At 44.0% G+C, this 16301-nt stretch overlaps 7 non-coding genes across 7 annotated transcripts; all 7 read right to left on the reverse strand.

The window, feature by feature from the left end:
- Window positions 1–3174: 3174 nt before the first annotated feature.
- trnas-aga (transfer RNA serine (anticodon AGA)) lies at window positions 3175–3256 on the reverse strand. Its single transcript has one exon. It is a non-coding gene; the product is annotated as a tRNA-Ser (tRNA).
- A 1981-nt stretch (window positions 3257–5237) lies between these two features.
- On the reverse strand, window positions 5238–5319 carry trnas-aga (transfer RNA serine (anticodon AGA)). The gene has a single exon. It is a non-coding gene; the product is annotated as a tRNA-Ser (tRNA).
- Window positions 5320–7300: 1981 nt separating this feature from the next.
- On the reverse strand, window positions 7301–7382 carry trnas-aga (transfer RNA serine (anticodon AGA)). The gene has a single exon. It is a non-coding gene; the product is annotated as a tRNA-Ser (tRNA).
- A 1981-nt stretch (window positions 7383–9363) lies between these two features.
- Window positions 9364–9445, reverse strand: trnas-aga (transfer RNA serine (anticodon AGA)). The gene has a single exon. It is a non-coding gene; the product is annotated as a tRNA-Ser (tRNA).
- A 1981-nt stretch (window positions 9446–11426) lies between these two features.
- On the reverse strand, window positions 11427–11508 carry trnas-aga (transfer RNA serine (anticodon AGA)). The gene has a single exon. It is a non-coding gene; the product is annotated as a tRNA-Ser (tRNA).
- Window positions 11509–13489: 1981 nt separating this feature from the next.
- trnas-aga (transfer RNA serine (anticodon AGA)) lies at window positions 13490–13571 on the reverse strand. Its single transcript has one exon. It is a non-coding gene; the product is annotated as a tRNA-Ser (tRNA).
- A 1981-nt stretch (window positions 13572–15552) lies between these two features.
- trnas-aga (transfer RNA serine (anticodon AGA)) lies at window positions 15553–15634 on the reverse strand. Its single transcript has one exon. It is a non-coding gene; the product is annotated as a tRNA-Ser (tRNA).
- Window positions 15635–16301: the final 667 nt, after the last annotated feature.

A 16301-nucleotide genomic window follows, 5' to 3' on the forward strand; every position in this document is an offset into this window, starting at 1 on the left:
TATAACATTATCATAGTATTATAAAGAGAACATTGGTGAAAACTGTTAGTACAGAATGATCTGTACTATCCGACAGGATGCTCTCGATTGTGCAGTTGTAAAAGTTTGTGAGTGTTTTTGGTGACAAGCCAAATTTCTTCAGCCTCCTGAGGTTGAAAAGGCGCTGCTGCGCCTTCTTCACCACGCTGTGTGTCTGTGTGGGTGGACCATTTCAGTTTATCCGTGATGTGTACGCCGAGGAACTTTCCACCTTCTCCACTACTGTCCCGTCGATATGGATAGGGGGCTTCTCCCTCTGCTGTTTCCTGAAGTCCACGATCATCTCCTTTGTTTTGTTGACATTGAGTGTGAGGTTATTTTCCTGACACCACACTCCGAGGGCCCTCACCTCCTCCCTGTAGGCCGTCTCGTCGCTGTTGGTAATCAAGCCTACCACTGTAGTGTCGTCTGCAAACTTGATGATTGAGTTGGAGGCGTGCATGGCCACGCAGTCATGGGTGAACAGGGAGTACAGGAGAGGGCTGAGAACGCACCCTTGTGGGGCCCCAGTGTTGAGGATCAGCGGGGTGGAGATGTTGTTTCCTACATTCACCACCTACGGGCCGGCCCTTTTGCAATGTAACGTTAGCTAATGCATTGGAGTCAGAAGGACAAAAATGAAAGCAACCTTTCCATTGGAAACAGGCTAAAAACAATCAAACATAGCCTCATATTTATCTCATTATAGCTAGCTAATACATCCGTGTGATATCCAAACAGCTAACTTTAGCTAGCTACTACTACTGGACAGTAGATGCTGTTAGCAACAACAACAAAAAACTGCATTCAACATTGCAAGGCGATGTAGCTAAGGTTATTTACTCACGTTTAGCGCAAGGGAATCGAAATCATCGTCAAGTATGTCCTCAAGAAGGGCATCTATCTATATCTTCGCTGTCCGTTTTTCTGGGTGTATTGTCAGTGGTGCTGACGGTGTGAAGCGAGGAACAGTTTTAGCAAGCTAACGTTACATAGCTAACTACGTGATTTAGCTAACATGCTTGATGAAATAACAATGCATTTTAGGAAGGCTGATACAATGTAAACGCCTGGGCATTACCAATCACAGGAGAAAAATATCACGTTGTCGGCAAGATTCAAACCTGCGCGGGAAGATCCCAATGGATTTCTAGTCCATCGCCTTAACCACTCGGCCACGACAACTGCTGATGCTATTGAAGACAGAAACCGGTAATAGCCAACATAAAATTACAAATATATCAGACACTGACTGATATTATGTTTTAGCAAAACTCAAATTACGTTGGTAACCATTTTTTCCAGGCTGTATCATCACAACCGGCAGTGATTGATAGGCCCAGAGGGCAGCGCACAATTGGCCCTGCGTCATCCGTGTTTGGCAGGTGTAGGCCTTCATTGAAAATACGAATTTGTTCTTAACTGATTTGCCTAGTTAAATAATAAATAAATAAAAATAGCAATAAGGCACCTCGGGGGATTGTGGTATATCGCCAAAGGGGGAGATCAAGCTGATCCTAACTGTTATAGGCCTATTTCTATTTTTCCCCGTTTATCAAAAGTGTTGGAAAACTTGTCAATAATCAATTGACTGGCTTTCTTGATGTCTATAGTATTCTCTCTGGTATGCAATCTGGTTTTTTTTGTCTCAGCCACTGCCTGTCACCAAGGGAGTACCCCAAGGCTCAACCCTTACTTATTGTTTAAACAGAAAACACAGGAGATTGGTGGCACCTCCTAGTGGTTAAAGCGTTGGACTAGTAACCGGAAGGTTGCAAGTTCAAATCCCCGAACTGACAAGGTACAAATCTTTCGTTCTGCCCCTGAACTGACAGTTAACCCACTGTTCCTAGGCCGTCACTGAAAATAAGAATTTGTTCTTAACTGACTTGCGTAGTTAAATAAAGGTAAAATACATTTGGGAGGAGGAGCTCGTGTTAATGGCTGGAAGCGGAATCAGTGGAATGGTATCAAACACATACTTTGATTCCATTCCAGACATTATTATGAGCCGTCCTCCCCTCAGCAGCCTCCACTGATATAACATTATCATAGTATTATAAAGAGAACATTGGTGAAAACTGTTAGTACAGAAATATCTGTACTATCCGACAGGATGCTCTCGATTGTGCAGTTGTAAAAGTTTGTGAGTGTTTTTGGTGACAAGCCAAATTTCTTCAGCCTCCTGAGGTTGAAAAGGCGCTGCTGCGCCTTCTTCACCACGCTGTGTGTCTGTGTGGGTGGACCATTTCAGTTTGTCCGTGATGTGTACGCCGAGGAACTTTCCACCTTCTCCACTACTGTCCCGTCGATATGGATAGGGGGCTTCTCCCTCTGCTGTTTCCTGAAGTCCACGATCATCTCCTTTGTTTTGTTGACATTGAGTGTGAGGTTATTTTCCTGACACCACACTCCGAGGGCCCTCACCTCCTCCCTGTAGGCCGTCTCGTCGCTGTTGGTAATCAAGCCTACCACTGTAGTGTCGTCTGCAAACTTGATGATTGAGTTGGAGGCGTGCATGGCCACGCAGTCATGGGTGAACAGGGAGTACAGGAGAGGGCTGAGAACGCACCCTTGTGGGGCCCCAGTGTTGAGGATCAGCGGGGTGGAGATGTTGTTTCCTACATTCACCACCTACGGGCCGGCCCTTTTGCAATGTAACGTTAGCTAATGCATTGGAGTCAGAAGGACAAAAATGAAAGCAACCTTTCCATTGGAAACAGGCTAAAAACAATCAAACATAGCCTCATATTTATCTCATTATAGCTAGCTAATACATCCGTGTGATATCCAAACAGCTAACTTTAGCTAGCTACTACTACTGGACAGTAGATGCTGTTAGCAACAACAACAAAAAACTGCATTCAACATTGCAAGGCGATGTAGCTAAGGTTATTTACTCACGTTTAGCGCAAGGGAATCGAAATCATCGTCAAGTATGTCCTCAAGAAGGGCATCTATATCTTCGCTGTCCGTTTTTCTGGGTGTATCGTCAGTGGTGCTGACGGTGTGAAGCGAGGAACAGTTTTAGCAAGCTAACGTTACATAGCTAACTACGTGATTTAGCTAACATGCTTGATGAAATAACAATGCATTTTAGGAAGGCTGATACAATGTAAACGCCTGGGCATTACCAATCACAGGAGAAAAATATCACGTTGTCGGCAGGATTCGAACCTGCGCGGGAAGATCCCAATGGATTTCTAGTCCATCGCCTTAACCACTCGGCCACGACAACTGCTGATGCTATTGAAGACAGAAACCGGTAATAGCCAACATAAAATTACAAATATATCAGACACTGACTGATATTATGTTTTAGCAAAACTCAAATTACGTTGGTAACCATTTTTTCCAGGCTGTATCATCACAACCGGCAGTGATTGATAGGCCCAGAGGGCAGCGCACAATTGGCCCTGCGTCATCCGTGTTTGGCAGGTGTAGGCCTTCATTGAAAATACGAATTTGTTCTTAACTGATTTGCCTAGTTAAATAATAAATAAATAAAAATAGCAATAAGGCACCTCGGGGGATTGTGGTATATCGCCAAAGGGGGAGATCAAGCTGATCCTAACTGTTATAGGCCTATTTCTATTTTTCCCCGTTTATCAAAAGTGTTGGAAAACTTGTCAATAATCAATTGACTGGCTTTCTTGATGTCTATAGTATTCTCTCTGGTATGCAATCTGTTTTTTTTTTGTCTCAGCCACTGCCTGTCACCAAGGGAGTACCCCAAGGCTCAACCCTTACTTATTGTTTAAATAGAAAACACAGGAGATTGGTGGCACCTCCTAGTGGTTAAAGCGTTGGACTAGTAACCGGAAGGTTGCAAGTTCAAATCCCTGAACTGACAAGGTACAAATCTTTCGTTCTGCCCCTGAACTGACAGTTAACCCACTGTTCCTAGGCCGTCACTGAAAATAAGAATTTGTTCTTAACTGACTTGCGTAGTTAAATAAAGGTAAAATACATTTGGGAGGAGGAGCTCGTGGTAATGGCTGGAAGCGGCATCAGTGGAATGGTATCAAATGCATCAAACACATAGTTTGATTCCATTCCAGACATTATTATGAGCCGTCCTCCCCTCAGCAGCCTCCACTGATATAACATTATCATAGTATTATAAAGAGAACATTGGTGAAAACTGTTAGTACAGAAATATCTGTACTATCCGACAGGATGCTCTCGATTGTGCAGTTGTAAAAGTTTGTGAGTGTTTTTGGTGACAAGCCAAATTTCTTCAGCCTCCTGAGGTTGAAAAGGCGCTGCTGCGCCTTCTTCACCACGCTGTGTGTCTGTGTGGGTGGACCATTTCAGTTTGTCCGTGATGTGTACGCCGAGGAACTTTCCACCTTCTCCACTACTGTCCCGTCGATATGGATAGGGGGCTTCTCCCTCTGCTGTTTCCTGAAGTCCACGATCATCTCCTTTGTTTTGTTGACATTGAGTGTGAGGTTATTTTCCTGACACCACACTCCGAGGGCCCTCACCTCCTCCCTGTAGGCCGTCTCGTCGCTGTTGGTAATCAAGCCTACCACTGTAGTGTCGTCTGCAAACTTGATGATTGAGTTGGAGGCGTGCATGGCCACGCAGTCATGGGTGAACAGGGAGTACAGGAGAGGGCTGAGAACGCACCCTTGTGGGGCCCCAGTGTTGAGGATCAGCGGGGTGGAGATGTTGTTTCCTACATTCACCACCTACGGGCCGGCCCTTTTGCAATGTAACGTTAGCTAATGCATTGGAGTCAGAAGGACAAAAATGAAAGCAACCTTTCCATTGGAAACAGGCTAAAAACAATCAAACATAGCCTCATATTTATCTCATTATAGCTAGCTAATACATCCGTGTGATATCCAAACAGCTAACTTTAGCTAGCTACTACTACTGGACAGTAGATGCTGTTAGCAACAACAACAAAAAACTGCATTCAACATTGCAAGGCGATGTAGCTAAGGTTATTTACTCACGTTTAGCGCAAGGGAATCGAAATCATCGTCAAGTATGTCCTCAAGAAGGGCATCTATATCTTCGCTGTCCGTTTTTCTGGGTGTATCGTCAGTGGTGCTGACGGTGTGAAGCGAGGAACAGTTTTAGCAAGCTAACGTTACATAGCTAACTACGTGATTTAGCTAACATGCTTGATGAAATAACAATGCATTTTAGGAAGGCTGATACAATGTAAACGCCTGGGCATTACCAATCACAGGAGAAAAATATCACGTTGTCGGCAGGATTCGAACCTGCGCGGGAAGATCCCAATGGATTTCTAGTCCATCGCCTTAACCACTCGGCCACGACAACTGCTGATGCTATTGAAGACAGAAACCGGTAATAGCCAACATAAAATTACAAATATATCAGACACTGACTGATATTATGTTTTAGCAAAACTCAAATTACGTTGGTAACCATTTTTTCCAGGCTGTATCATCACAACCGGCAGTGATTGATAGGCCCAGAGGGCAGCGCACAATTGGCCCTGCGTCATCCGTGTTTGGCAGGTGTAGGCCTTCATTGAAAATACGAATTTGTTCTTAACTGATTTGCCTAGTTAAATAATAAATAAATAAAAATAGCAATAAGGCACCTCGGGGGATTGTGGTATATCGCCAAAGGGGGAGATCAAGCTGATCCTAACTGTTATAGGCCTATTTCTATTTTTCCCCGTTTATCAAAAGTGTTGGAAAACTTGTCAATAATCAATTGACTGGCTTTCTTGATGTCTATAGTATTCTCTCTGGTATGCAATCTGTTTTTTTTTTGTCTCAGCCACTGCCTATCACCAAGGGAGTACCCCAAGGCTCAACCCTTACTTATTGTTTAAATAGAAAACACAGGAGATTGGTGGCACCTCCTAGTGGTTAAAGCGTTGGACTAGTAACCGGAAGGTTGCAAGTTCAAATCCCTGAACTGACAAGGTACAAATCTTTCGTTCTGCCCCTGAACTGACAGTTAACCCACTGTTCCTAGGCCGTCACTGAAAATAAGAATTTGTTCTTAACTGACTTGCGTAGTTAAATAAAGGTAAAATACATTTGGGAGGAGGAGCTCGTGGTAATGGCTGGAAGCGGCATCAGTGGAATGGTATCAAATGCATCAAACACATAGTTTGATTCCATTCCAGACATTATTATGAGCCGTCCTCCCCTCAGCAGCCTCCACTGATATAACATTATCATAGTATTATAAAGAGAACATTGGTGAAAACTGTTAGTACAGAAATATCTGTACTATCCGACAGGATGCTCTCGATTGTGCAGTTGTAAAAGTTTGTGAGTGTTTTTGGTGACAAGCCAAATTTCTTCAGCCTCCTGAGGTTGAAAAGGCGCTGCTGCGCCTTCTTCACCACGCTGTGTGTCTGTGTGGGTGGACCATTTCAGTTTGTCCGTGATGTGTACGCCGAGGAACTTTCCACCTTCTCCACTACTGTCCCGTCGATATGGATAGGGGGCTTCTCCCTCTGCTGTTTCCTGAAGTCCACGATCATCTCCTTTGTTTTGTTGACATTGAGTGTGAGGTTATTTTCCTGACACCACACTCCGAGGGCCCTCACCTCCTCCCTGTAGGCCGTCTCGTCGCTGTTGGTAATCAAGCCTACCACTGTAGTGTCGTCTGCAAACTTGATGATTGAGTTGGAGGCGTGCATGGCCACGCAGTCATGGGTGAACAGGGAGTACAGGAGAGGGCTGAGAACGCACCCTTGTGGGGCCCCAGTGTTGAGGATCAGCGGGGTGGAGATGTTGTTTCCTACATTCACCACCTACGGGCCGGCCCTTTTGCAATGTAACGTTAGCTAATGCATTGGAGTCAGAAGGACAAAAATGAAAGCAACCTTTCCATTGGAAACAGGCTAAAAACAATCAAACATAGCCTCATATTTATCTCATTATAGCTAGCTAATACATCCGTGTGATATCCAAACAGCTAACTTTAGCTAGCTACTACTACTGGACAGTAGATGCTGTTAGCAACAACAACAAAAAACTGCATTCAACATTGCAAGGCGATGTAGCTAAGGTTATTTACTCACGTTTAGCGCAAGGGAATCGAAATCATCGTCAAGTATGTCCTCAAGAAGGGCATCTATATCTTCGCTGTCCGTTTTTCTGGGTGTATCGTCAGTGGTGCTGACGGTGTGAAGCGAGGAACAGTTTTAGCAAGCTAACGTTACATAGCTAACTACGTGATTTAGCTAACATGCTTGATGAAATAACAATGCATTTTAGGAAGGCTGATACAATGTAAACGCCTGGGCATTACCAATCACAGGAGAAAAATATCACGTTGTCGGCAGGATTCGAACCTGCGCGGGAAGATCCCAATGGATTTCTAGTCCATCGCCTTAACCACTCGGCCACGACAACTGCTGATGCTATTGAAGACAGAAACCGGTAATAGCCAACATAAAATTACAAATATATCAGACACTGACTGATATTATGTTTTAGCAAAACTCAAATTACGTTGGTAACCATTTTTTCCAGGCTGTATCATCACAACCGGCAGTGATTGATAGGCCCAGAGGGCAGCGCACAATTGGCCCTGCGTCATCCGTGTTTGGCAGGTGTAGGCCTTCATTGAAAATACGAATTTGTTCTTAACTGATTTGCCTAGTTAAATAATAAATAAATAAAAATAGCAATAAGGCACCTCGGGGGATTGTGGTATATCGCCAAAGGGGGAGATCAAGCTGATCCTAACTGTTATAGGCCTATTTCTATTTTTCCCCGTTTATCAAAAGTGTTGGAAAACTTGTCAATAATCAATTGACTGGCTTTCTTGATGTCTATAGTATTCTCTCTGGTATGCAATCTGTTTTTTTTTTGTCTCAGCCACTGCCTGTCACCAAGGGAGTACCCCAAGGCTCAACCCTTACTTATTGTTTAAATAGAAAACACAGGAGATTGGTGGCACCTCCTAGTGGTTAAAGCGTTGGACTAGTAACCGGAAGGTTGCAAGTTCAAATCCCTGAACTGACAAGGTACAAATCTTTCGTTCTGCCCCTGAACTGACAGTTAACCCACTGTTCCTAGGCCGTCACTGAAAATAAGAATTTGTTCTTAACTGACTTGCGTAGTTAAATAAAGGTAAAATACATTTGGGAGGAGGAGCTCGTGGTAATGGCTGGAAGCGGCATCAGTGGAATGGTATCAAATGCATCAAACACATAGTTTGATTCCATTCCAGACATTATTATGAGCCGTCCTCCCCTCAGCAGCCTCCACTGATATAACATTATCATAGTATTATAAAGAGAACATTGGTGAAAACTGTTAGTACAGAAATATCTGTACTATCCGACAGGATGCTCTCGATTGTGCAGTTGTAAAAGTTTGTGAGTGTTTTTGGTGACAAGCCAAATTTCTTCAGCCTCCTGAGGTTGAAAAGGCGCTGCTGCGCCTTCTTCACCACGCTGTGTGTCTGTGTGGGTGGACCATTTCAGTTTGTCCGTGATGTGTACGCCGAGGAACTTTCCACCTTCTCCACTACTGTCCCGTCGATATGGATAGGGGGCTTCTCCCTCTGCTGTTTCCTGAAGTCCACGATCATCTCCTTTGTTTTGTTGACATTGAGTGTGAGGTTATTTTCCTGACACCACACTCCGAGGGCCCTCACCTCCTCCCTGTAGGCCGTCTCGTCGCTGTTGGTAATCAAGCCTACCACTGTAGTGTCGTCTGCAAACTTGATGATTGAGTTGGAGGCGTGCATGGCCACGCAGTCATGGGTGAACAGGGAGTACAGGAGAGGGCTGAGAACGCACCCTTGTGGGGCCCCAGTGTTGAGGATCAGCGGGGTGGAGATGTTGTTTCCTACATTCACCACCTACGGGCCGGCCCTTTTGCAATGTAACGTTAGCTAATGCATTGGAGTCAGAAGGACAAAAATGAAAGCAACCTTTCCATTGGAAACAGGCTAAAAACAATCAAACATAGCCTCATATTTATCTCATTATAGCTAGCTAATACATCCGTGTGATATCCAAACAGCTAACTTTAGCTAGCTACTACTACTGGACAGTAGATGCTGTTAGCAACAACAACAAAAAACTGCATTCAACATTGCAAGGCGATGTAGCTAAGGTTATTTACTCACGTTTAGCGCAAGGGAATCGAAATCATCGTCAAGTATGTCCTCAAGAAGGGCATCTATATCTTCGCTGTCCGTTTTTCTGGGTGTATCGTCAGTGGTGCTGACGGTGTGAAGCGAGGAACAGTTTTAGCAAGCTAACGTTACATAGCTAACTACGTGATTTAGCTAACATGCTTGATGAAATAACAATGCATTTTAGGAAGGCTGATACAATGTAAACGCCTGGGCATTACCAATCACAGGAGAAAAATATCACGTTGTCGGCAGGATTCGAACCTGCGCGGGAAGATCCCAATGGATTTCTAGTCCATCGCCTTAACCACTCGGCCACGACAACTGCTGATGCTATTGAAGACAGAAACCGGTAATAGCCAACATAAAATTACAAATATATCAGACACTGACTGATATTATGTTTTAGCAAAACTCAAATTACGTTGGTAACCATTTTTTCCAGGCTGTATCATCACAACCGGCAGTGATTGATAGGCCCAGAGGGCAGCGCACAATTGGCCCTGCGTCATCCGTGTTTGGCAGGTGTAGGCCTTCATTGAAAATACGAATTTGTTCTTAACTGATTTGCCTAGTTAAATAATAAATAAATAAAAATAGCAATAAGGCACCTCGGGGGATTGTGGTATATCGCCAAAGGGGGAGATCAAGCTGATCCTAACTGTTATAGGCCTATTTCTATTTTTCCCCGTTTATCAAAAGTGTTGGAAAACTTGTCAATAATCAATTGACTGGCTTTCTTGATGTCTATAGTATTCTCTCTGGTATGCAATCTGTTTTTTTTTTGTCTCAGCCACTGCCTATCACCAAGGGAGTACCCCAAGGCTCAACCCTTACTTATTGTTTAAATAGAAAACACAGGAGATTGGTGGCACCTCCTAGTGGTTAAAGTGTTGGACTAGTAACCGGAAGGTTGCAAGTTCAAATCCCTGAACTGACAAGGTACAAATCTTTCGTTCTGCCCCTGAACTGACAGTTAACCCACTGTTCCTAGGCCGTCACTGAAAATAAGAATTTGTTCTTAACTGACTTGCGTAGTTAAATAAAGGTAAAATACATTTGGGAGGAGGAGCTCGTGGTAATGGCTGGAAGCGGCATCAGTGGAATGGTATCAAATGCATCAAACACATAGTTTGATTCCATTCCAGACATTATTATGAGCCGTCCTCCCCTCAGCAGCCTCCACTGATATAACATTATCATAGTATTATAAAGAGAACATTGGTGAAAACTGTTAGTACAGAAATATCTGTACTATCCGACAGGATGCTCTCGATTGTGCAGTTGTAAAAGTTTGTGAGTGTTTTTGGTGACAAGCCAAATTTCTTCAGCCTCCTGAGGTTGAAAAGGCGCTGCTGCGCCTTCTTCACCACGCTGTGTGTCTGTGTGGGTGGACCATTTCAGTTTGTCCGTGATGTGTACGCCGAGGAACTTTCCACCTTCTCCACTACTGTCCCGTCGATATGGATAGGGGGCTTCTCCCTCTGCTGTTTCCTGAAGTCCACGATCATCTCCTTTGTTTTGTTGACATTGAGTGTGAGGTTATTTTCCTGACACCACACTCCGAGGGCCCTCACCTCCTCCCTGTAGGCCGTCTCGTCGCTGTTGGTAATCAAGCCTACCACTGTAGTGTCGTCTGCAAACTTGATGATTGAGTTGGAGGCGTGCATGGCCACGCAGTCATGGGTGAACAGGGAGTACAGGAGAGGGCTGAGAACGCACCCTTGTGGGGCCCCAGTGTTGAGGATCAGCGGGGTGGAGATGTTGTTTCCTACATTCACCACCTACGGGCCGGCCCTTTTGCAATGTAACGTTAGCTAATGCATTGGAGTCAGAAGGACAAAAATGAAAGCAACCTTTCCATTGGAAACAGGCTAAAAACAATCAAACATAGCCTCATATTTATCTCATTATAGCTAGCTAATACATCCGTGTGATATCCAAACAGCTAACTTTAGCTAGCTACTACTACTGGACAGTAGATGCTGTTAGCAACAACAACAAAAAACTGCATTCAACATTGCAAGGCGATGTAGCTAAGGTTATTTACTCACGTTTAGCGCAAGGGAATCGAAATCATCGTCAAGTATGTCCTCAAGAAGGGCATCTATATCTTCGCTGTCCGTTTTTCTGGGTGTATCGTCAGTGGTGCTGACGGTGTGAAGCGAGGAACAGTTTTAGCAAGCTAACGTTACATAGCTAACTACGTGATTTAGCTAACATGCTTGATGAAATAACAATGCATTTTAGGAAGGCTGATACAATGTAAACGCCTGGGCATTACCAATCACAGGAGAAAAATATCACGTTGTCGGCAGGATTCGAACCTGCGCGGGAAGATCCCAATGGATTTCTAGTCCATCGCCTTAACCACTCGGCCACGACAACTGCTGATGCTATTGAAGACAGAAACCGGTAATAGCCAACATAAAATTACAAATATATCAGACACTGACTGATATTATGTTTTAGCAAAACTCAAATTACGTTGGTAACCATTTTTTCCAGGCTGTATCATCACAACCGGCAGTGATTGATAGGCCCAGAGGGCAGCGCACAATTGGCCCTGCGTCATCCGTGTTTGGCAGGTGTAGGCCTTCATTGAAAATACGAATTTGTTCTTAACTGATTTGCCTAGTTAAATAATAAATAAATAAAAATAGCAATAAGGCACCTCGGGGGATTGTGGTATATCGCCAAAGGGGGAGATCAAGCTGATCCTAACTGTTATAGGCCTATTTCTATTTTTCCCCGTTTATCAAAAGTGTTGGAAAACTTGTCAATAATCAATTGACTGGCTTTCTTGATGTCTATAGTATTCTCTCTGGTATGCAATCTGTTTTTTTTTTGTCTCAGCCACTGCCTGTCACCAAGGGAGTACCCCAAGGCTCAACCCTTACTTATTGTTTAAATAGAAAACACAGGAGATTGGTGGCACCTCCTAGTGGTTAAAGCGTTGGACTAGTAACCGGAAGGTTGCAAGTTCAAATCCCTGAACTGACAAGGTACAAATCTTTCGTTCTGCCCCTGAACTGACAGTTAACCCACTGTTCCTAGGCCGTCACTGAAAATAAGAATTTGTTCTTAACTGACTTGCGTAGTTAAATAAAGGTAAAATACATTTGGGAGGAGGAGCTCGTGGTAATGGCTGGAAGCGGCATCAGTGGAATGGTATCAAATGCATCAAACACATAGTTTGATTCCATTCCAGACATTATTATGAGCCGTCCTCCCCTCAGCAGCCTCCACTGATATAACATTATCATAGTATTATAAAGAGAACATTGGTGAAAACTGTTAGTACAGAAATATCTGTACTATCCGACAGGATGCTCTCGATTGTGCAGTTGTAAAAGTTTGTGAGTGTTTTTGGTGACAAGCCAAATTTCTTCAGCCTCCTGAGGTTGAAAAGGCGCTGCTGCGCCTTCTTCACCACGCTGTGTGTCTGTGTGGGTGGACCATTTCAGTTTGTCCGTGATGTGTACGCCGAGGAACTTTCCACCTTCTCCACTACTGTCCCGTCGATATGGATAGGGGGCTTCTCCCTCTGCTGTTTCCTGAAGTCCACGATCATCTCCTTTGTTTTGTTGACATTGAGTGTGAGGTTATTTTCCTGACACCACACTCCGAGGGCCCTCACCTCCTCCCTGTAGGCCGTCTCGTCGCTGTTGGTAATCAAGCCTACCACTGTAGTGTCGTCTGCAAACTTGATGATTGAGTTGGAGGCGTGCATGGCCACGCAGTCATGGGTGAACAGGGAGTACAGGAGAGGGCTGAGAACGCACCCTTGTGGGGCCCCAGTGTTGAGGATCAGCGGGGTGGAGATGTTGTTTCCTACATTCACCACCTACGGGCCGGCCCTTTTGCAATGTAACGTTAGCTAATGCATTGGAGTCAGAAGGACAAAAATGAAAGCAACCTTTCCATTGGAAACAGGCTAAAAACAATCAAACATAGCCTCATATTTATCTCATTATAGCTAGCTAATACATCCGTGTGATATCCAAACAGCTAACTTTAGCTAGCTACTACTACTGGACAGTAGATGCTGTTAGCAACAACAACAAAAAACTGCATTCAACATTGCAAGGCGATGTAGCTAAGGTTATTTACTCACGTTTAGCGCAAGGGAATCGAAATCATCGTCAAGTATGTCCTCAAGAAGGGCATCTATATCTTCGCTGTCCGTTTTTCTGGGTGTATCGTCAGTGGTGCTGACGGTGTGAAGCGAGGAACAGTTTTAGCAAGCTAACGTTACATAGCTAACTACGTGATTTAGCTAACATGCTTGATGAAATAACAATGCATTTTAGGAAGGCTGATACAATGTAAACGCCTGGGCATTACCAATCACAGGAGAAAAATATCACGTTGTCGGCAGGATTCGAACCTGCGCGGGAAGATCCCAATGGATTTCTAGTCCATCGCCTTAACCACTCGGCCACGACAACTGCTGATGCTATTGAAGACAGAAACCAGTAATAGCCAACATAAAATTACAAATATATCAGACACTGACTGATATTATGTTTTAGCAAAACTCAAATTACGTTGGTAACCATTTTTTCCAGGCTGTATCATCACAACCGGCAGTGATTGATAGGCCCAGAGGGCAGCGCACAATTGGCCCTGCGTCATCCGTGTTTGGCAGGTGTAGGCCTTCATTGAAAATACGAATTTGTTCTTAACTGATTTGCCTAGTTAAATAATAAATAAATAAAAATAGCAATAAGGCACCTCGGGGGATTGTGGTATATCGCCAAAGGGGGAGATCAAGCTGATCCTAACTGTTATAGGCCTATTTCTATTTTTCCCCGTTTATCAAAAGTGTTGGAAAACTTGTCAATAATCAATTGACTGGCTTTCTTGATGTCTATAGTATTCTCTCTGGTATGCAATCTGTTTTTTTTTTGTCTCAGCCACTGCCTGTCACCAAGGGAGTACCCCAAGGCTCAACCCTTACTTATTGTTTAAATAGAAAACACAGGAGATTGGTGGCACCTCCTAGTGGTTAAAGCGTTGGACTAGTAACCGGAAGGTTGCAAGTTCAAATCCCTGAACTGACAAGGTACAAATCTTTCGTTCTGCCCCTGAACTGACAGTTAACCCACTGTTCCTAGGCCGTCACTGAAAATAAGAATTTGTTCTTAACTGACTTGCGTAGTTAAATAAAGGTAAAATACATTTGGGAGGAGGAGCTCGTGGTAATGGCTGGAAGCGGCATCAGTGGAATGGTATCAAATGCATCAAACACATAGTTTGATTCCATTCCAGACATTATTATGAGCCGTCCTCCCCTCAGCAGCCTCCACTGATATAACATTATCATAGTATTATAAAGAGAACATTGGTGAAAACTGTTAGTACAGAAATATCTGTACTATCCGACAGGATGCTCTCGATTGTGCAGTTGTAAAAGTTTGTGAGTGTTTTTGGTGACAAGCCAAATTTCTTCAGCCTCCTGAGGTTGAAAAGGCGCTGCTGCGCCTTCTTCACCACGCTGTGTGTCTGTGTGGGTGGACCATTTCAGTTTGTCCGTGATGTGTACGCCGAGGAACTTTCCACCTTCTCCACTACTGTCCCGTCGATATGGATAGGGGGCTTCTCCCTCTGCTGTTTCCTGAAGTCCACGATCATCTCCTTTGTTTTGTTGACATTGAGTGTGAGGTTATTTTCCTGACACCACACTCCGAGGGCCCTCACCTCCTCCCTGTAGGCCGTCTCGTCGCTGTTGGTAATCAAGCCTACCACTGTAGTGTCGTCTGCAAACTTGATGATTGAGTTGGAGGCGTGCATGGCCACGCAGTCATGGGTGAACAGGGAGTACAGGAGAGGGCTGAGAACGCACCCTTGTGGGGCCCCAGTGTTGAGGATCAGCGGGGTGGAGATGTTGTTTCCTACATTCACCACCTACGGGCCGGCCCTTTTGCAATGTAACGTTAGCTAATGCATTGGAGTCAGAAGGACAAAAATGAAAGCAACCTTTCCATTGGAAACAGGCTAAAAACAATCAAACATAGCCTCATATTTATCTCATTATAGCTAGCTAATACATCCGTGTGATATCCAAACAGCTAACTTTAGCTAGCTACTACTACTGGACAGTAGATGCTGTTAGCAACAACAACAAAAAACTGCATTCAACATTGCAAGGCGATGTAGCTAAGGTTATTTACTCACGTTTAGCGCAAGGGAATCGAAATCATCGTCAAGTATGTCCTCAAGAAGGGCATCTATATCTTCGCTGTCCGTTTTTCTGGGTGTATCGTCAGTGGTGCTGACGGTGTGAAGCGAGGAACAGTTTTAGCAAGCTAACGTTACATAGCTAACTACGTGATTTAGCTAACATGCTTGATGAAATAACAATGCATTTTAGGAAGGCTGATACAATGTAAACGCCTGGGCATTACCAATCACAGGAGAAAAATATCACGTTGTCGGCAGGATTCGAACCTGCGCGGGAAGATCCCAATGGATTTCTAGTCCATCGCCTTAACCACTCGGCCACGACAACTGCTGATGCTATTGAAGACAGAAACCGGTAATAGCCAACATAAAATTACAAATATATCAGACACTGACTGATATTATGTTTTAGCAAAACTCAAATTACGTTGGTAACCATTTTTTCCAGGCTGTATCATCACAACCGGCAGTGATTGATAGGCCCAGAGGGCAGCGCACAATTGGCCCTGCGTCATCCGTGTTTGGCAGGTGTAGGCCTTCATTGAAAATACGAATTTGTTCTTAACTGATTTGCCTAGTTAAATAATAAATAAATAAAAATAGCAATAAGGCACCTCGGGGGATTGTGGTATATCGCCAAAGGGGGAGATCAAGCTGATCCTAACTGTTATAGGCCTATTTCTATTTTTCCCCGTTTATCAAAAGTGTTGGAAAACTTGTCAATAATCAATTGACTGGCTTTCTTGATGTCTATAGTATTCTCTCTGGTATGCAATCTGTTTTTTTTTTGTCTCAGCCACTGCCTATCACCAAGGGAGTACCCCAAGGCTCAACCCTTACTTATTGTTTAAATAGAAAACACAGGAGATTGGTGGCACCTCCTAGTGGTTAAAGCGTTGGACTAGTAACCGGAAGGTTGCAAGTTCAAATCCCTGAACTGACAAGGTACAAATCTTTCGTTCTGCCCCTGAACTGACAGTTAACCCACTGTTCCT

This window comes from Oncorhynchus mykiss, chromosome 2 (assembly GCF_057628025.1).
Source record: "Oncorhynchus mykiss isolate SJ-2025 chromosome 2, ASM5762802v1, whole genome shotgun sequence".
Classification (NCBI taxonomy): domain Eukaryota; kingdom Metazoa; phylum Chordata; class Actinopteri; order Salmoniformes; family Salmonidae; genus Oncorhynchus; species Oncorhynchus mykiss.